The following is a 21,083-nucleotide window of genomic DNA, read 5'->3' as shown; positions in this document are numbered from 1 at the left end:
TTTTGTCCCCTGCCTCCTTTCAGGGTATACAGTGTGTGTTCATAAAACACAGGTCAGTTGTAAGTGACCGCATGCCTTTCTTTTTTTATCCTAAAAAAGAAAGCCAGGGAGGCTTTTAATTTTTTTTGCAAAATATCAAATAAAACAAAATTATTAAGAAATTTTATTGCTTCTGATAGAATTCCAAGAGCCAAAACATAACATGGCCCACTGTTTATTTTTGTGAATGCAAATATATCATGTACACATAAACAAATATACATGTTTTTCTCATTAGTGTGACCATACATTATTCTATTTACTTGATTTTTACTTGTGGGTTTTTTTGGTAGGTTTCATCGATGCCATACAGGCATCATAAAGGCAAGAGACTTGCCCATCTTATTCATAATATATCCCTACCCTTAGTATTGTGCCTTGCCTATAGTAGCCAATTGATAAAAATTATTGGATGAATGTATATATTTTGAACTGATAAAAGTATCAAGTACACAGTTGGAATTATTGAAGTTTTGGTGAGTTGAATTTCAATATGTTGTTAATGGAAACAAGAATATTATGGGGCTTCCCTGGTGGTGCAGTGGTTGAGAGTCTGCCTGCCGATGCACGGGACATGGGTTCGTGTCCCAGTCCGGGAAGATCCCACGTGCCGCGGAGCGGCTGGGCCCGTGAGCCATGGCCGCTGAGCCTGCACGTCCGGAGCCTGTGCTCCGCTACGCGAAAGGCCACAACAGTGAGAGCCCCGCGTACCGCAAAAAATAATAATAATAATAATAATAATATTATGAAGAACACACCAAAATTTTGAGGTAGGACTCACTTTGAAAACTATCTGGACCTAGATCATTTTGGCTGGGGGATTTCCAGAAATGTACTCAAGTCATCTAGGTTTTTAAATTTCTGTTATGTTTATTTACTCTGTTTCATTTTGTATATTACTTTTTCGTCTGTCTCAATTTTTTCCTTTTTTTTTTTTTTTTTGTCCGCACCCAAGGCGGGCATTTTTGCGCCCGGACCAGGAACTTCAGCAGTGAAAGGAAGGAGTCCTAACCACTGGACCGCCAGGGAATTCCCTTCCCTGTTGCTCTTGAGCTAGTTGTTTCAGTGTTTATTGTTTTTCATAAATGTTCCAAAACTATAAGCTTCCCTCTAAGTACTAACTTTATTGCATCGCATGAATGTCAATATGGAATGCAGGTGCACTCTGGGAGGTGGGGCTCCACTGCATGTGCCCTGCCTGGGGCGCACAGTGTCCACATCAGGGGGACCGAGGCAAGATGGTTCCAGACCTAGGCTAAGGTGGTAACTTGGGCTCTCTGGATGTTCATGGATGGGGCAGAGCACCACTATGTCCCCACACACTGGTACAATAACCCACCAGGCAGCACGTGAAAGAAAAACCGAAAACAACCCTCTGGAATCAGGAAGCGCCCCCTTCCTCCTGCAGTATGCCTCTAGCGCCCTCTACTGGCCAAGGAGAAATACTCCAAGTCCAAGTCCAGTATTACGGAGCCAGTTCTGAACGGTTGAAGTCGGAGCTGAGAGGCAACAACTGATAACTGGCACATCCCTGAAACTAGGGTTCCAGGTGTAATTTAGATTCTCCTAATAAGATGAATTCACAGAAGATTTTAATCCGGGAGTGACATGGGGTGAGAAGCTGGGCAAAGGGCACCTGTTTTTTGCCAGTGAGTAAGTGCAGGTGTGATTTTGTTCTGAAGCCAGCACTGCTGGAAGTGGCTTCCTGCCTCTGTAGCAGATGTCCTGGTCTGCTCTTCTCCGACCGTGGCAGAGTCCACAGCTCCCTTGGAGCTCAGTTCAGCTGAGGTTTGGGGAGCACTTCCTACATATTCAACCTAAAATCTTTGTTCATCCCTCCTAATGGTTCATGGATGAACCAACTGAATCTTTTTATGTTTAAATCAATGAGTAGATGTTCTAGTCTACAAATAACGATCTGACCAAAACAAGGTAAAAGAATGTATTTCATATGATATTGACACTTTGGAATTCATAGAGGCTTCCTTTGTTGTCTAGTACATGGTCAATTTTTGTGAAAGTTTCAGGTTTGCTCAAAAAGAATATATATTCTCTCTCTCCCTCTGCCCACCCCGCTCCAGCTCCTATACTTCCCCATTTAAGTTCTCATGAGCTATCTATTTAACTACAGGTTCCAACTATTTCCCAGGATCAATATCAAGCCCACCATGATATACTTTGCAAAATCTACCTACCTGCAAAAGCTAACTCCTACCCTTCTGTTTGAAAGTTGTATCAATTTCCTGATCCTCACACCTTTGGAGCTTTCTGATCTCCATGATTTTTTTTATTGGTTTTTAGTTTTCTGCTCCTTAGAGCCAAAGTAATGGGCACTCAACATACATATTTATTTGTTTATTTATTTATTTTTGGCTGCACTGGGTCTTCGTTGCTGCGCGCGGGCTTTCTCTAGTTGCAGTGAGCGGGGGCTACTCTTCGTTGTGGTGATCGGGCTTCTCTTTGCAGTGGCTTCTCTTGTTGCGGAGCATGGGCTCTAGGATGCGGGCTTCAGTAGTTGTGGCATGCGTGCTCAGTAGTTGTGGCGCACGGGCTTAGTTGCTCTGCGGCATGTGGGATCTTCCTGGACCAGGGATCCAACCTGTGTCCCCTGCATTGGCAGGCGATTCTTAACAACTGTGCCACCAGGGAAGTCCCTCAACATAGGTATTTGATTATCCGTAAACACTGATTATCTAACTCATTGCAATGTTAAGTGCATAATTAAATAGGAAGACTTTTGTATCTTACACAGTCTGCCTTCTAGAAGATTGGCAGGGGTTACTCCGATATTTTGCTACAATGCTTTGGCAATGATCTAAATTTATTATAGTGACTGTTACCAATCTTAAGGAAACAGTATAAATCCAAGTGATGCCAGCTATATAGTTAAGGGCACCAAATTCCAGAGTTAGTTTATCTGAAGTGCAGATATCACAGTAGAAGGCAATATAACTGATGCCTCTGACATTTCAGGCCAAAAGGGTTAGGAAATGATTATGGTAAGAATCTCTAGGGGGTACCAAGGGAAAGGGTTAATAATGATTAGCATTAAGTGTGAATAGAGAGGGAAGCTCATGAAAAAGAAAAGTCTATTTTCTTTTGTCTTTTCTTCTATCATCAAGTACAGACTAGCTGCCGGTTTCTCTCTATTGCCCCATTGTGAGGTGCATGTGAGACAAACAAAACTCTAAAAGCTACATTCTAAGTTCTCTCCCTTGCAATGTGGACAGTTCTATTCCTTCCTAGGGGGCTGATATCCTCTTTGAGTCCTCAATTGTTTTTGTTTTTTTTTTTTTTGAGTCCTCAATTTAAAGCAGGTTTAATTGCATTAAAACTGCAATTGAGATGAGACAGAACTAGTTTTGCTCATGTTTCCCAACCCACTTCATACTTGTCTAGAGTCAATGGGTAAAGTCATTCTTCTTGGCTTTATTTTCACTTCACAATGTGCAGATTTACTGCTAATTAATTCTGAGAAGTTCCTCTAGATAAGCTAGAAATATTCCTTTTTTTAAAAAACTGAAACATTCTTTTATATTGAGATAAGTTCCTCTCTAATAATATTAAATAAAAAGTTATGGGTCAAAACCTCAGTGTCTGTTGAGCAATCATGAAACAATATTTTGGCTTCTGTATCCATTTACCGCCCTAATTCTTTTACCTCAATTTCCTAGAATATTATCTAGTTAACATTTTTTTAAAAACCAACATTATCGAGAGATAATTTACATACCATAAAATTGAGACATTTTAGGTCAACAATGTTCTTAGTAAATTTATAGTTGTTCAACCATCACCGTGATCCAGACTTAGAATTTAGAATATTTTCATAACCCTAAAAGCTCTCTTTGGAATTCCCTGGCAGTCCACTGGTTAGGACTCTGTGCTTTCACTGCCGAGGGCATGGTCAGGGAACTAAGATCCCGCAAGCCACAAAGAGCGGCCAAAAAAAAAAAAAGTTCTCTTGGACTTGTTTGCTATTCTGAGCAGCATTCCATTGTATTCCTACCATGTTTTGTTTATCCAGTCACTGGACATTTGAATCATTTCCAGATTGGGTCCATTATGTGTCATGCTGCTGTGAACAATCACATATCTTCAGGTGGACTTATGTTTTCGTTTTCATTTCTCTTGGGTAAATAATGAAGGAACGGAATTGCTGAGTTCTGTGGTAAGTTTACATTAACACTTGAAAAAACTGCCAAACCATTTTCCAAAGTGGCTACACAATTTTACCTTTTCAGGAGCAAAGCAAGAGGATTCCAGTTTTCTCTCATTCTCTCCAACACTCGGCACCGTCTCTCTTTTTTTTTTTGAATTTTTGAATTTTATTTTATTTATTTTTTTATACAGCAAGTTCTTAGTAGTTATCCATTTTATACATATTAGTGCATACATGTCAATCCCAATCTCCCAATTCATCCCACCACCACCACCACCCCTGACCTCTCATTTTATTTATAGTCACTCAGTAGAGTTTTGATTTGTACTTCCTTGCCTTTCCCTAATGACTAATGATGTTAGCATCTTTTCAGATGCTTATTAGTCATTTGTATGTCTTCTTGGATGAAATGTCAATTCAAATCCCTTGGCAAATCTTAAATTGAGTTCCCTCCTTAACCTCTGACAACCTGATTTCTACCCTTGCTGCTATTAAAACTGCCCTCTCTGATGAGCCAACTACCCTCAACTCTAAACCAAGTGCTAAAAAAAAAAAAAAAACCCTGCCCTCTGAAATAATAAAACACCACTGAAATAATGAATCCTACACTGTTTGGTAATATTTTCAATAACCCCCTTCTTTGGCCGTGCCATGCAGCATGGGGTATCTCAGTTCCCTGACCAGGGATTGAACCCGGGCCCTCAGCAGTGAAAGCACTGAGTCCTAACCACTGGACCACCAGGGAAGTCCCAAACAACCCCCTTCTTGAAATGTTGTCTTACTTTGGTATTCAGAACAGAATACTTCCCTGATTCTTCTCAAGTATCTTTTTTAATTTTTATTTTGGCAGCCCCTGAGGCATGTGGGATCCTAGTTCCCTGACCAGGGATCAAACCCGGGCCCCCTGCAGTGGAAGCATAGAGTCCTAACTGGACCACCAGGGAATTCCCCTTAAGTATCTTTGATAAATTCCTTTTTTGGGTTGTGTCCTCCTGTCCTCTCTAGGTGGTCCGGACTACATGGACAAGACCTCTGCCCTCTGCTCTTCTCCTTTTCCATTTCATTCCATGGCAAAATTATAATATCTCTAAGGAAATGTCTAAAAGGAAATGGTATATTTAACAATATCTTCAAGGAAATGGTGTTATCAGAATCTGGTGAGAGCTGGAGCTGTGGAAAAGGAGCTGCCCAACAGGAGTTGCAGTCGTGGATTAGAAATGCAGGCATTATCAGAAGGGATGAAGCCAGCCACGCAGAAGCTGCAAGAGGCTGGGAAAAGCCATTTATGGGGTCAGCAAAGGGTTTGGGAATGAATCTGGGAGCAAATGGAGACTAGTCAATATAACGTCCTATTCCTTCAAATTCAGTGTCTAAAACAGATCTCATCATCTTTGTGCCTAAATCACCTCCCTGTTTTACCTCCTGTGCCTCTGTCAATGGTACCATTACTCTCACAGACTCTTAGGCTGGAACCTCAGAAATCACTCTGACCCTCAGTCAGTGATCTCTTCTGCTTGTAAATTCTCTATCCCTTATTTGACATTAACCATCTCATGAGGTTGAACCAAATAATGGTTAAGATCCTCTATATAAGAACCTACTGTATAAAAAAATTTTTTTATTTAAAAAATAAAAAAAGATCCTCCATAAATGTGAGATGCCATGGTTTTATGGTATGCAACACTGCATCATGCTTTTATTGAAATTCTCAAGTGCGTACTTGTATTTTGAACAAGACTGTAAGCCTTTTTTAGGGCAGGGTCTACTCCTCATACGTCTTCAAACCTTCTTCATGCCCATCAGGTTTCTGTTAGGGAAGGGACTCAGAAAATGTTTGTAAAATGAATAAATGAATGATTTAATCATGGGCCTAAAACTTGCTTAAATCCTTTGTCCAAATTACAGATTCTGACAACAAATACTCAACACATTTTGTTACCTAATAGAACTCAGTTTCACTCACTCAACAGGCAGCAAAGCCAATCTACTGACACTGGGTTGTAGTGAAGGAAATTACAGCGTTTATTTGCAGGGCACCAAGCAAGAAGAACAGGCAGCTAATGCTAAAAAGACCTGAACTCCCTGATGGCATGGGTTTTTAAAGGCAACATTAGGGGTGAGGGTTGCAGGGTGTGTGATCAGCTTGTGGACATTCATCTGATTGGTTGGTGGTGAGGTAACAAGGTGATTATTTCAGAAATCTCAATCCTCAACCTTCTGGTTCCAACAAGTCTGATTAGCAGTTTCTATCCAGCAGGGGTCCTGGTTTCTATGAAACAACTCAAGGATATGCATCTGATTGTTATCTATATCCTTCCAGGAGGAACTAGTAGTCCTGTGACTCTATTGTTCAAGTTATTAGTACTTTTCTTGCTTGACTGCTTTTCCTTTTTTCCTTCATTTTCTCAATCATTAACTGAGTCTGCCCTTTGGAACTCAGGGAAGGCCTAGAAGTCTAAAGCTTTTTCTACAGACAAGAAGCTAGAGACACGGAGAGACTTGTACCTGGGAAGGGCCTTCAGGGTCTTGCTTGGTTTCAATTTCACCTCTAAGTGGCAGGACCCACAATGATAATTTCCAAAGAAGGTCCAATTCCAGCAAGCACATCCTTGAGGCTTCAAAGATCATAGTAACAAGAGTGTAATAAGAACAGAACCCGTTAGTCAAACTATTCTCTTTTTGGTGAAATTTACCAATGAATTACTTTCCGTGCAAATAATTTCTAATAAATGTGGGTAAGAATCAAAAATGTCTGCTTAGCAAATATTTACTTTTGTGCATTATTTCTATGAATTTTAATATCTTTTTGTTTTTAACTAAATCTTAGTTTGGTTTTCTTATTATGAAAGTATTACACTTAGTAGGTCAAAGAAGACAACATCTCCTATAGCTCTCATCCTGTTTCTTTTCTCTGAATGTTTCCTCTTGCCTTTTCTTTTGCATATTGACCTTTATTTTATTTTATTTTTATTTTTTGGCCATGCCACACAGCTTGTGGGATCTTAGTTCCCTGACCAGGGATCAAACCCGGGTCCTTGGCAGTGAGAGCACAGAGTCCTAACCACTGGACCACCAGGGAATTCCCACAAATTGACCTTTAAATTTTATTGTTCCAAAACAATTCACACTCATAAAAATAAAAACAATAAAAGCATATAAGGTAAAAAGTTAATGACTCCTTCCCTCCAAGGCCCTGTTGCCAATCCCAAGGGGTAACCATTGTTAACAACAGGATGCATATTCTTCCAGACAATTGTTTTTGCAGATTTATTTTTTTTAAAAGTTGAAGCATTTTTTATTGAAAGTACAATACCCACCCTGAACCTTCTCATCTACTACCTAGATTCTACTATTAGCACATTGCCTTATTTGCTTTTTCACATATCTATTCAAACAGCTATGCCAATTCCCATTCATCAGTCCATTTTTTCAGATTTCAAAATAAGTTGCAGAGATCAGTACACATCATCCCTAAACACTTCACCATTAAATTGCATTTAAAATATCATCTCATATATATTGATCCACAACTTGCTCTATATATATGTTGCAAGAAGGGGGACCCCTTCCAGGGCCCAAGAGTGGGCTCTTGTCTAGTACTCAGAAATGAATTGTCTGGGGAGACACACGTGCTGACAAAGCAAGAGACTTTATTGGGAAGAGGCACCAGGTGGTAAGGAAATCCAGGAGAAATGCTCTGCCACGCGGCTCGCAGTCTCGGGTTTTATGGTAATGGGGTTAGTTTCCAGGTTGTCTCTGGCCAATCATTTTGACTCAGAGCCCATCCTGGTGGCGCACGCATCACTCAGCCAAGATGGATTCTAGTGAGAAGGATTCTGGGAGGTTGGTAGGACGTATGGACTGGTGTCTCCTCTCTCCTTTTGACCTTTCCCAAATTCTTCGGGTTGGTGGTAGCTTGTTCTTTCTGCGTTCCTTACCAGGACCTCCTTTTGTAAGATAACTCATGAAAGTTGTTACTATTGGGCCTGGCCAGGGTGGGTAGTTTCGGTCAGTGGTTCCCCTCACATATAGATTCAACAAGTCAATATTTTTTATCAAGGGTTTACTATGTGCCAGGTACTTTGCTAGGCCTTAGGATTATATTTACAAGGGAAAGAAACGCCATTCCTGAATCATGGAGCTTACTCTAAAGGTGACTTTGAAACTCTTTCCACAGTAATAATGTTACCCCAAAACTGGGTTCACCTCTTGGTAGGTATCAAGACAATAGACACAACCAAGCCAAAGATCAGGAGAAGGAAGGATTTATTACTTGCAGCAAAGTAAGGAGAACAGCAGGGATCTTTCCCGAAGCAGAGTCTCCCCGAACAGCAATATTGAGGAAGCTTTAAGCTAGGGTACCTGCATATTCATGAGGCGGCTTGAGCAGAGGAGAGTTCAGCATAGAACTGGGGCAAAGGTTGACAGAGTCCAAGCTTTAGTTGATTGAATTCAGAAGGGTGAACATCACCATTCCCTCCTCCACCTGAGTGGGGGCCTTAGTTCCTGCAGAACTCAAAGATATATTATTGCGTATATCCCTTGAGGAGGAACTAGGACTCTGCTTTATCGCCGCACTATTGTTTGACTGCCTTTTACCGTTCCTCCGTTCCTTTGTTCCCTAAGATAATTGATTACTGAGACCTGATCATGCAAGCATTGTGGCCAGGGTTAAATCACAAAATGGCTTAGGCCAGGACTTCCCTGGTGGTCCAGTGATTAAGGCTCTGTGCTTCCACTGCAGGAGGCACAGATTCCATCCCTGATTGAGGAACTGAGATCCCGCACGCCACGTGGCACGGCCAAAAAAAAAGGCTTAGGCCAAAATGGCTTCTCTAACATCAAGAAAGCCATTCCCGGTTCTCTTTCTCTAGGGACCCCCTAACCTATCTGTTTACAGTAATGATAATAACAAAGATAGTAATAATAATTAGTAGTAGTATGACAATATTATAACAAAATAATAATTATTATAATAATATAATATAATAAAGTCTAGTATTTCTTGTGTGTCTAACTATATCCCTAACACTGTTCTAAGTATTTTAAATATATTAACTAATTTAACCCTATAGAGTAAGAACAATTGTAATGTTCGATTTGGAAATGGTGATGAAACTGAGCAGTGTACAAATCCTTTTCATGTCCCCTGTTTCTTTTATTTATTTATTTATTATTTATTTTTGGCTGCGCCGGGTCTCGCGGGCTTTCTCTAGTTGCTGAGAGTGGGGGCTACTCTTCGTTACGGTGCGCGGGCTTCTCCTTCTGGTGGCTTCTCTTGTTGTGGAGCATGGGCTCTAGGGTGCACCGGCTCAGTAGTTGTGGCTCATGGGCTTAGTTGCTCCACGGCATATGGGATCTTCCGGACCAGGGCTCAAACCCGTGTCCCCTGCATTGGCAGGCAGATTCTTTTTTTTTTTTTTTTTTTTTTGGGGTATGCGGGCCTCTCACTGTCTTGGCCTCTCCTGTTGCGGAGCACAGGCTCCGGACGCGCAGGCTCAGCGGCCATGGCTCACGAGCCCAGCCGCTCCGCGGCATGTGGGATCATCCTGGGCCGGGGCACGAACCCGTGTCCCCTGCATCGGCAGGCGGACTCTCAACCACTGCGCCACCAGAGAAGCCTTGGCAGGCAGATTCTTAACCACTGCGCCACCAGGGAAGTCCTTGTCCCCTGTTTCTTGTTCTTAGGAAAAAAAGTCTCAGCCTCCTAGACCTTCCCTGAGTACCAAAGGGCAGATTCAAACAGCAGTTGCTAATCAGGGAAGTAAGGGATTGCAGAAACAAAGGAGGAGCAGTCATGAAACAATAGTGCAGCCTTGGGGCAGGGTCTTGTTTCCTCCTGAAGGGATACACGTCACAATATCTTTGAGCTCTTCTGCAGAACTAAAACCCCCACCCAGGTGGAGGATGGTAACTTCAGGTGAGCACATGATCCCTGGAGCACCGCTCTGTTACCTCACCATCAACCAATCAAAAGTAAGTCACTTTGCAGCCCTAACCTCAAATTTTACCTATAAAAACTTCTCCATGAAAACCATCCAGGAGTTTGAGGTTCTTGAACATGAGCCACGTGTCTCCATGCAGGGCCCTGCAATAAGCCTTTCTCTGCTCCAAACTCCAAAGTTTCAGTTTGTTTGGCCTCACTGTGCATCGGGCATGTGAACTTGCGCTGGGCAACAGAAAGAACCCCTGAATGATATTGAGACAGGGGAGGCACGAAGGCACAACATTTAAAAGAATGACATAGCTGTTGAGGACACAACAAAAACTGCTTAGAACCAATAAGGCCCAAGAGGTGGAAGCTTCAACTTCCAGTAGACCTTGAGCCTCATGATTGTAACGCATTAGCATGTGCTAAATGACACACCCATGGGCACCACGACAGTCCCGACCATAAAAGGCCAAAAAGTGGGCGGTAGGGCTTCCCTGGTGGCGCAGTGGTAGGGAGTCCACCTGCCGATGCAGGGGACAAGGGTTCGTGTCCTGGTCCGGGAGGATCCCACATGCCGCGGAGCCATGGCCACTGAGCCTGCGCATCCGGAGTCTGTGCTCCACAGCGGGAGAGGCCGCAGCACTGAGAGGCCCAAGTACCGCAAAAAAAAAAAAAAAAAAAAAAAAAAAGAAGTGGGCGTGGCCCAATTCCTGGAAATCCCCACCCCTTCCCGAAAATAGTTGGAATAAACCTCACACCCGTTAGCCTATAAAATTACCCAGCCCATAAAAACTAACCACCCCCATATTTCAGGGCCTCTCACCTTCTGAGATGGCCCCTACTCTGTCTATGGAGTATCTCTCTCAATAAATCTACTTCTTTCCTATTACTTTGCCTCTCCCTGAGTTCCTTCTGTGAGGAGACATAAAGAACCTGAGCTTCATTAAGTCCCGAGACCATGTGTGAGGATTTCAATTAAGACAATGGGTTCAAGGGACTTCCCTGGTGGCCCAGTGGTTAGGATTCCTCACTCCCAATGCAGGGGGCCTGGGTTTGATCCCTGACCGGGGAACTAGAGTTCGCAACTAAGAGTTCTCATGCCACAACTAAGGAGCCCGCCTGCTGCAACTAAGACCTGGTGCAACCAAATAAATAAATATTTTTTAAAAATTAAAAAAAAAAGACAGCGGGCTGGAGTCCCAGCCCTTGGGTTCAAGTCCCAGTCTGAGTTTTGGATGAGATCCAATCCCATCTGAGATGAGGTGTGCGGTGTCATTATGCCCAATCTAAGCACAGGCACTGAAATTACATGACTGAGACTGAGAAACTCAAAAAGTTCCTGGAAATGAAACACACTTTTGCTCCTGTTCATTCCCTCCTCCTGCTCCTCCATGACCTTGTTTCATCACTTACTTCCTCTGCTAATCAGTCCTCAGATTGGACTCTGTCCTAACCTGTTAGGGCAACCACTGGCCGAAACCGCCCACCCTGGCCAGGTGACCATTTGCATGAGTTGTTTTACCACAGGAGGTCCTGGTAAGGAACACAGAACTAACAAGCCACTACCAGCTGGAAGAATTCGGTAAAGGTCAAAAGGAGAAACAGTCCATATGTCCCACCAACCTCTCAGAATCCTTCTCGCTGGAATCCATCTTGGCTGAGTGATACGAGCACCACCAGTAAGGACCCTGAGTCAGATTGATTGGCCAGAGACAACCCAGAAACTAACCCCATCACCATAAAACCCAAGACTTCGAGCCACGTGGCAGAGCAGTCCTCCTGGGTTCCCTTACCCTGCGGTTCTCCGCCTGGGCGTCCCTTTCCAGTAAAGTCTCTTGCTTTGTCAGCACATGTGTCTCCTCGGACAATTCATTTCCGAGCATTAGGCAAGAGCCTGCTCTCGGGCCCTGGAAGGGGTCCTCCTTCCCGCAACAAACCCATCAGTGTGAGCATCTTCCCATTTTGTAATCATGTACTTCTCTACCTGTCCTCTTAGAATCGGAAGTCTAAACCTAGTGCCTTCAGTCCTCAGTCCAGTGCAACCTAACTTCTGTTTGTACCATGCTACTGACATTTTTCATGTAGCGATGTTCACTGACTGCTTATCTGCCCAAACCAATCTTTTTCCTTCTTGTGCTTGATGTCACAGCAGCACTTACTCCCTTGGTGGTCTCACCTATTTTAATAATGTACCCCCCTGCCCTGGTCCACTGATGCCACCTAAGTCAGTTTCCATCTACCTGTCAGTTGGCTTCACCTAGGTTTCCTAGAAGCATCTTAAACTAGTCATTAAACCGTTGTTATATCTAAAACCAAACTCATAATCATACTTCTGTTCCCGGGCTCAGTTCATGATTAATATAGGCAGTGAGCCTCTCAAGCAGGAAACCAACTGCATTTCAACTCTTCTCTTATTCCACTCATTCAATTGGCCACCACATTTTTTCTCCATCCACAGTCCAATGCCTTAGATTAGGTCATTAGCATTTCTTAAAAGGACCCACCTATCCTTAATCCCCACTGCTATCTCTAGTCCGTCCACCCAACGCCTGCAGCAGCCTTCACCTGCAGAGAATAAATCTGATAATGACACCACCCTACTCACAGAACTTTTGCCTTTTTCTTGAAGGTTTCTTCCAGGTTATACCCAATCTCTCTATCATATGGATGTAAATCCCTTCACAATGTCATCCCAGCATCTCCCAGCCTTATCTTCATGTGTTCCAGTCACCCAGGACCACTTTTCATCCCCCAAGCAAACCAAGTTCATTTGAACACGGAGTCATTAATTTCAGGCACTGTTTGCTTTATGTATCCTTAAACACAAAACACAACATCTGACAACTTGTACATCTTCAGTGTTTGTTGAATGAATTAACTACAAATCCTGGGTGATTGGTTCTTCAATAAAACATTAATTATTAATTAACTTAGTAAGTAAGTAAAAGAATTATGAAAGGAATGCCTCCTTCAAAAAAATTACTTCTTGGGAATTCCCTGGCCGTCCAGTTGTTAGGACTCGGTGCTTTTCACTGCGGTGGGTCCAGGGTTCAATCCCAGGTCAGGGAGCTAAGATCCTGCAAGACATGTGGTATGGCTAAAAAAAAATTACTTTTTTTTTCAGGTGGGTGGGAGGCAAACAATTTTCTGCTGACCTGGTATTTTTGTCATTTTCCTAGCCAATTTCAAATCTTGTTCAATTTACATCAGAACAGCTGACGAAACCTCTTCCCCCTTCCCTGTAATATCTTTATCTACAGAAATAAATTCACGAGATCATGGTCAACATGAGCATATACCTCAGTTTTCCATAGATAACGACAACTAAAGCATGAACTGCACCTCCTAAGAAAACCCTATATATGTAGAGATTTAAGATTAGCTAAACTGAGAAAGTCAGATCATATGAGTTGCTATATTTGCAAGTTAATTTCGAAACTATTCATAAGGGGAAGGAAAGAAAAACTGAACTCTTAAAATTTTTAAGAAATTCTCACTCTCATTGTCATCATGGAAATCCCCAAATTTCTCAAATATGTTCTTTCTTCCTTAACCCTGGGAGCCTAAAAACATCTGCCAGAAAATATGATGATACTGAGGAAGTTTCTGGTACCATTGCCCAAACCTGTAGTAACTTGTAATGAACAGGTATCACTCCCACAAAGTGCTCTGGTTTCTCTCCCTTTGAGTAGCCAGAATTTCTAAACCTTTGCTGAGCCTTTCTGATTTCTGTACTCAGTGATATGGGGTTAACAGTGCCTCTTAGGAGATGCTAATGTGCTGATGGTATGTACGATTGTATAAAGACCAGATTCTCTAGGCAATAGTATTAAATCAGTATTAAGCATTCATTGGTACATATTTTTTCAATAAACATTTATTTTGTGCTAGTGTGTAGTATAAGCCCTGACCGTTTTTTTTTTCTTTTTTGTAATGCAACAGCCTGACTCAGGCTTTTTTTTTTTGGCCATGCCATGAAGCATGCGGGATCTTAGTTCCCCAGCCAGGGATTGAACCCTCGCCCCCTGCAGTGGAAGTGCGGAGTCTTAACCACTGGACGTCCAGGGAAGTCCCCTGCCTTAAGCTTTGATCACCAAGGCATCCGAAGATGGCCATCTCAAATAAGCATACTACCAGCCACAGACTAAATAAAGAGCCAAGCTCCTTTGTTTTTGAGATCTTGATTGATTTTAATAACTGACCGTTTGGACTATTCATCTTTTTCTCTTCCTTCAATTTATATTCCTGCTCTGTGCTATCTTTGCAACTTTTGTATAAATCTATAATTACTCCAAAATATTTATTAAATTGCAGTAATCTATTCCACCCCAGTAAAAGGAGAACCCAGTCCCATGCATGCTCTTTCTCTCTCTCTCTTTTCCCTTAGACCTCACAGGTGTGCTATATGATTTCCAGGTCTTATAAGTAATAACACTTTATCTTTTCAAAGTTTCCTGATGGTTATTGCTGAAGGGCATCTTGCAATCATAATAACCACAAGGGCCGGTCCAACCACATTGGTTATTGATAGGCTGAGACCAGCACAAAACATAGTGCTTGGCACTGGAGATACAAATGTAGGAGGTTTAGTTCCTGCTCACAAAGTTTTGAGTTTAGTGGGTAGACTGAAAAGTTACATTGTGAAGTATGTAACGGAAGTAGCCCAGGATGCCTCCTGATACAGGGGAGTGGCACAGAGGGAAGACTTCCTGAAGAAGGTCATTGCTGAGGTGAATACATTCACCAAGTATTTATTAAGCACCTATGTCAAAGCACTGCTCCAAGCTCTGGGAATAGATCAGTGAGTGAAGCAGAAAGAATCCCCTTTCTAGGTATTCTAGGAGAGTACCCTGAAGAAAGGGTGCCAGATGAACAATTTAAAGAAAACAAACAGTATATCTTTAAAGGTTAATTATGTACAAGTGAGTATAGCTTAGGCACCAGAAAAATCTGGCTCACTGTGTAACATTTCCTGCCTTTGTGTACAGAGGTGACTTCTCTCCATACCTGGGAACAGGGCCCAGAATCCATTCACAGCTCAGGGATCCCTGCCCTGTAATAAACACACACACACACACACACACACACACACACACACACACACGGGTTGGGTCACTCAAAAGGTGACTGACACCAGGAGTTGTGACACCCCTATTATGACAACGCCCCTTTGCCAGAGCAGGAATATAGAAAAGAGATTCTACTTAACCCCTACCCCTACGAGCATATTTTAAGTTTCTTCTGAATCGTAAAAGGGAGAGTAGAAATTATACATGGTGCTTTTTAAATTTTATTTATTTATTTTGGCTGCACTGGGTCGTAGTTGCAGCACGCAGGATCTTCGTTGCAGCATACGGATTTCTTAGCTGTGGCATGCGAACTCTGAGTTATGGCATGCATGTGGGATCTAGTTCCCCGACCAGGGATCAAACCCCGGCCCCCTGCACTGGGAGCGCAGAGTCTTACCCACTGGACCACCAGTGAAGTCCCAGATGGTGCTTTTTAAAGAGATGGTACACTTTAGTACGTGAGCCCTTTTCTTTTCAGAGCAATGGTTACACACATTCGTTCACATAAATTTCCTTGACTGTTCCAGAGACTCTTGGAAGGAGAAGCATGGTGACATCCTCTTTGGTGGGATGAGTCCTGAGGCCCTGCCATTCATTGAAAAATATACTATTTTGATTTGATTTTAAATGTACTGAATTACGGGACTTCCCTGGTGGCGCAGTGGTTAAGAATCCGCCTGCCAACGCAGGGGACACAGGTTCGAGTCCTGGTCCGGGAAGATCCCACATGCCGCAGAGCAACTAAGCCCATGAGCCACAGCTACTGAGCCTGTGCTGTAGAGCCTGCGAGCCGCAACTACTGAGCCCACGTGCCACAACTACTGAAGCCCGCGTGCCTAGAGCCCGTGCTCCACAACAAGAGAAGCCACTGCAATGAGAAGCCCACGCACTGCAACAAAGAGTAGCACCGGCTCGCTGCAACTAGAGAAAGCCCGTGTGCAGCAACGAAGACCCAACGCAGCCAAAAATAAAATAAAATAAATAAATTTGCAAAAAAGAAAAAACCCCACACATTAAAATAAATAAATAAATAAATGTACTGAATTACAATCGTCTTTATTCACTTTAGCTCTCCTGTGTTTGCTGTTCATAGCAATGTTTATTAACCTCTGCCTGACCTTCTCTGGGAATCTAGAGTTACCATGTGAAGTCAACCCCGTTCAGATGAGTTAAACAAGGTGGGAGAGGCAAGTTAAGTGTATGTATATGTTGAGAAACGTGAGCTGCTGTAGCAGATAAACCCAGAAATCTCAAAGGCTTTAGTATCTCATTTCTGTAAAGACCCAAACCAGTGTTTTTCAATGGCTGGGGATTGGGGTTTGGGTGCAGTTCTTTGCTTCACAAAGTTGTTCAGGGACCCAGGTTGATAGTCTCTATCCATAACAAGTGGCTTCCAAGGGCATCGTGGGTGCTGGCATACTGCCAGCTGATGGGAGAAGAAAGTGAAGAAGGCATACCCACTGCCCATACTGGGAAATGGCTCACCACCTCCATTGGCAAGAGCTAGTCCTGATGCGGCCAGGAGGAAGGGAAGTCCTTGCCTGAGGAACCACTTCCCAGCGAGAACTAGACAATGGAAAAGAAGCAGGAATCTTTCATTCTAGGGGAACATCTAGGCATACTGTATGTTCTCTGCTTCTACAATATAACTGAGAAAAGTAATATGGTTGTCAAAAGGAGACTAATGAAGTATGCGATTTTAAATATGAGATCTCATTGAGTTTTGGTAAATATATTACTGCAACTTTAATAAATATTTTGGACTAATTTTAGATTTATAGAAAAGTTGCAAAGGTAGAGCAGAGAATTCCCATATAACCTTGACCCAGTTTCCGCTAATATTAACATGTACCATGTAACCATGGTACATTTGTCAAAACTAAGAAATTAACATTGGCATATTACCATTAACTAAGCTATAGGCTTAATTTAGGTTTCACTAGTTTTTCCATTAAGGTCCCTTTTCTGTTCCAGGATCCAATCTGGGACACCCTACTGCGTTTAGATATCATGTTACCTTTGTCCCTCTAGTCTGTGAGAGTTTCTGTCTTTCATGACCTTGAAACTTTTGAAAGTACCAATCAGGTATTTTATAGAATGACCTTCAATGTGGGTTTGTCTTGTTTTCTCACAATTAGACTGGGGGGTATGGCTTTGGAGAAAATACTACAGAGGTGAAGTACTTTCTCATCACATCATATTATGATATCCTGTTATATCAATATATACAGTAGCAGTTTATTACGGGCGATGTTAACTTTGATGATCTGGTTAAGGTGTTGTCTGCCAGATTTCTCCTCTGTAAAGATACCTTTTTTCTCTTTCCATACTCTAGTCCTCAGAAGTCACTAAGTTCAGTCCACATTCACGGAGAGGGGATACTGCAGCTTTTAGAAGAGAGAAATAATTGAGGTTTTTATTGCCTGTGAATCAAAATACATAGAATAAGTAAAGAATGGTAAAGGAAATGGAATTAGCAGTGCTAATTTTTGTACTCTTATCTGGTAATTAAAGAGCTGAGTAATGACAAGTGACCAAGCTCCTGAACTGTGAATTTTAAAAAGTTGCTTTCGCAAGAACATGACAACTTATCCTCATAAAAGAAATGGACCTAATGCAGTGCCCCAGCTTCTGCTTCTAACAACGTTGGACTAGGAAATTCAGGCAACTGAAAAATCTGGGGAAATATAGAAACATCTTAAAAGCATCAGATTTAACCAAAGGATGAGGAGTTATTGGGCCAAGATCTCCAAAAAGAATAGAATCCAGAGGAGTGAGCCCAGCTCTGGGACTGTATTTGGTCAGGGGCATCGGCCCGTGAGGAAAGGCCACTGAAAAGCGCTTTCAACCATCTTCTAAGTAAGGGATTTAAGCCTTGGAGACCAGGGCTGTGGGTCCAAAGTAAGGGTGAGCAAGAAATAACCAGCTCTCATACACACTGCAGGTCTGGCTTCAAGGTATCTGGAGTGGGGCGTATGCAGGGCAGGGGGGACGTGGCATAGAAAACCTCGAGCCATAAAATAAGGTCTGCATGATGGTGAATAGCAAACGTCCCCAGTGCCAACATGAAGTAAACAAAATACTCTCTGGAGAAATATCATCAACACCTCAAATTATTTCTAAAAGTAATTCTTCAAGTACAATGTCTAATAATCAATACAGGATAACAATGTGGTGTATTAAAGTGGGAACTCCAGGGATGTAAAAACACACTTTAAGAGGGTAACAAAACGATGGCAGGTTGAGTTTGTAAAATTATCATGAGCTGGTAGAAGAAATAAGCAAGGCTCTTAAGCAAGTTCAGCATATGCACGTCCAGATTTACAGATGGGATACATGATGGCATAATTTACAAGAGCATTCATTATAGTATTTTAAAGATGGTATTTAGGAAAATGACTTTATACTCAATTTTCTAGGAATATGGCCCATTGAACAACTGGGTACCTGGGATTTAGAGACATCATGAAAGGGATGCAATAAAAAAACTAATGTAGGAAGTACGGTTGACCCTTGAACAAACATGAGTTTAAACTGTACCAGTCCACATATACACGGATTTTTTTTTTCAATATATATGTGATGCAGTACTACATGATCCAAGATTGGTTGAATCTGCTGATGAAGAACCACGAATACAGAGGACCAACTAATAAAGTTATAAGATTTTCCACTGGGGGTGGGGGATGGCGTAAGGGTCAACTGTATTGAAAACTACCCAAATAATAGTGTTTAAGTAAGATGGAAGTTTATTTCTCTTTCACATAAAGGAAGCCCAGAGCTAGGTGATCCAGGGCTGCCCCAGCAGCTCCATGATCAGTAGGGACTAGGCCACCACCTTTTTGTTCCACCGTCCTCACTTAGAGCCTTTCTCCTCAAATTTGTGACTTCATACTCCAATATGGCTGCTGGAGTCCTGCCATCCCATTATGTTGCAAGTCATTTTCCCTTAAGCAGCCTTCTTATATCACATAAGGATTCTTTTTTTTTTTTTTTTTTTGCAGTACATGGGCCTCTCACTGTTGTGGCCTCTCCCGTTGCGGAGCACAGGCTCCGGACACGCAGGCTCAGCGGCCATGGCTCACGGGCCCAGCCGCTCCGTGGCATGTGGGATCTTCCCGGATCAGGGCATGGACCCATGTCCCCTGCATTGGCAGGCGGACTCTCAACCACTGCGCCACCAGGGAAGCCCAAGGATTCTTATTACATGCTGTAGGTCTGAACCATCACATGGCTGCCCCTAGCTGCAAGGGAAGGTGAGAAATCTGATCCTTTTGTATGGGGCAGAATGTGTCCACTCTAAATTGGGAATTTACTACTAAGGAGGAAGGGAAAATGGGTGCTGCACTGGGTAACTTGTGATCTATCACAACAATGAAATAAAGGAGCTATAGCTCTGAAAGCAAGTATAAGTTAATACCGCAAGCAGTGTTTTATAGCTACTGTAGTAGATAACACTAAGAATACAGAAATGGAGGTGATATATGATGAAACTGCAACAGTGAGGTTATCGAAGCAATGAAATTGGTACAGTACTTTTATATAATTTAGAATGTTAACAGGGATTTTAAAATATTTGTATTGTCCTTTGACAGAGCAATCCTATGTGTGAAAAGGACAGGAAAAAGAAAAGCAGAAAAAATTGAAGTGTTTGTAGAATGTTATTTAAAATAGAGAACTATCTGGATGAGCATAAGTGTTTAACATTGGGGGCAGTGAAACAAATTATAGTTCATTAATTCAATGGATGAATACAGAGTAAAAGTGGTAACTCGAAGATTGTAACAACATGGAATAGATATTTGATACATAAAAATAATCAAGCTATGGGCTCCCCTGGTGGCGCAGTGGTTGGGAGTCCGCCTGCCGATGCAGGGGACACGGGTTCGTGCCCCCGTCCGGGAAGATCCCACATGCCACGTAGTGTCTGGGCCCGTGAGCCATGGCCGCTGAGCCTGCGCCTCCGGAGCCTGTGCTCCGCAATGGGAGAGGCCACGACAGTGAGAGGCCCGCGTACCGCAAAAAAAAAAGAAAAAAAAAAAAAAAAAAAAAAAAAGCTACAAATTTGCAACTACGATTTGATTTTGAATATTCCTATGAGAAAAAGCCAAACAGAAATTAGAAAATTGAGAAAGTTGACTTATTGTCAGGGAATTATGGATGCTTCTCAGTTGTTATTATATATTGGGTAAGTTTTTCAAAATGCATAATATATCCATGCATAAATATACATATACAAAAATTTAATAATAACTATATATATTATTTATTTGTTTTTATTTATTTATTTTATTTTTGGCTGTGTTGGGTCTTCATTGCTGTGTACAGTCTAGTTGCGGTGGGCGGGGGCTACTCTTCGTTGCGGTGCGTGGGCTTCTCATTGCGGTGGCTTCTCTTGTTGCAGAGTGCAGGCTCTAGGTGCACGGGCTTCAGTAGTTGTGGCATGTGGGCTCAGTAGTTGTGGCTCACAGGCTCTAGAGCGCAGGCTCAGTAGTTGTGGCGCACTGGCTTAGTTGCTCCACGGCATGTGGGATCTTCCTGGACCAGGGCTTGAACCCATGTCCCCGGCATTGGCAGGCGGATTCTTAACCACTATGCCACCAGGGAAGTCCTAGATAACTATATATTTTAAGGAGTTTCCTTCTGTAATTCTGGAGTTTGAGGAATTAGAAGAGTGAGACAGTCCTTACAATGGTTATTAGGGTTACAGGCTTTTGAGTCAGATAGACCTGGATTCAAATTCTGCACCTCTGTTCATTAGCTGCATGACCTTGAGCTTCAGTCTCCTCATCCATGAGAAGGGGATGATAACTGAGCTTTGGTGTGAGGATTATTTAGATCAGAACAACACTACCTTTCTTTCTTTCTTTTTTTTGTTTTT

General features: G+C 42.4%; 1 non-coding gene across 1 annotated transcript; it reads right to left on the bottom strand.

Moving 5' to 3' along the window:
• Window positions 1-4,873: 4,873 nt before the first annotated feature.
• On the bottom strand, window positions 4,874-4,946 carry TRNAE-UUC (transfer RNA glutamic acid (anticodon UUC)). The gene has a single exon. It is a non-coding gene; the product is annotated as a tRNA-Glu (tRNA).
• Window positions 4,947-21,083: the final 16,137 nt, after the last annotated feature.

The sequence above is a fragment of the Tursiops truncatus genome, chromosome 11, assembly GCF_011762595.2.
Source record: "Tursiops truncatus isolate mTurTru1 chromosome 11, mTurTru1.mat.Y, whole genome shotgun sequence".
Classification (NCBI taxonomy): domain Eukaryota; kingdom Metazoa; phylum Chordata; class Mammalia; order Artiodactyla; family Delphinidae; genus Tursiops; species Tursiops truncatus.
Note: the sequence above shows the minus strand (reverse complement) of the source record. Positions and strands in the feature narration are given on the sequence as shown.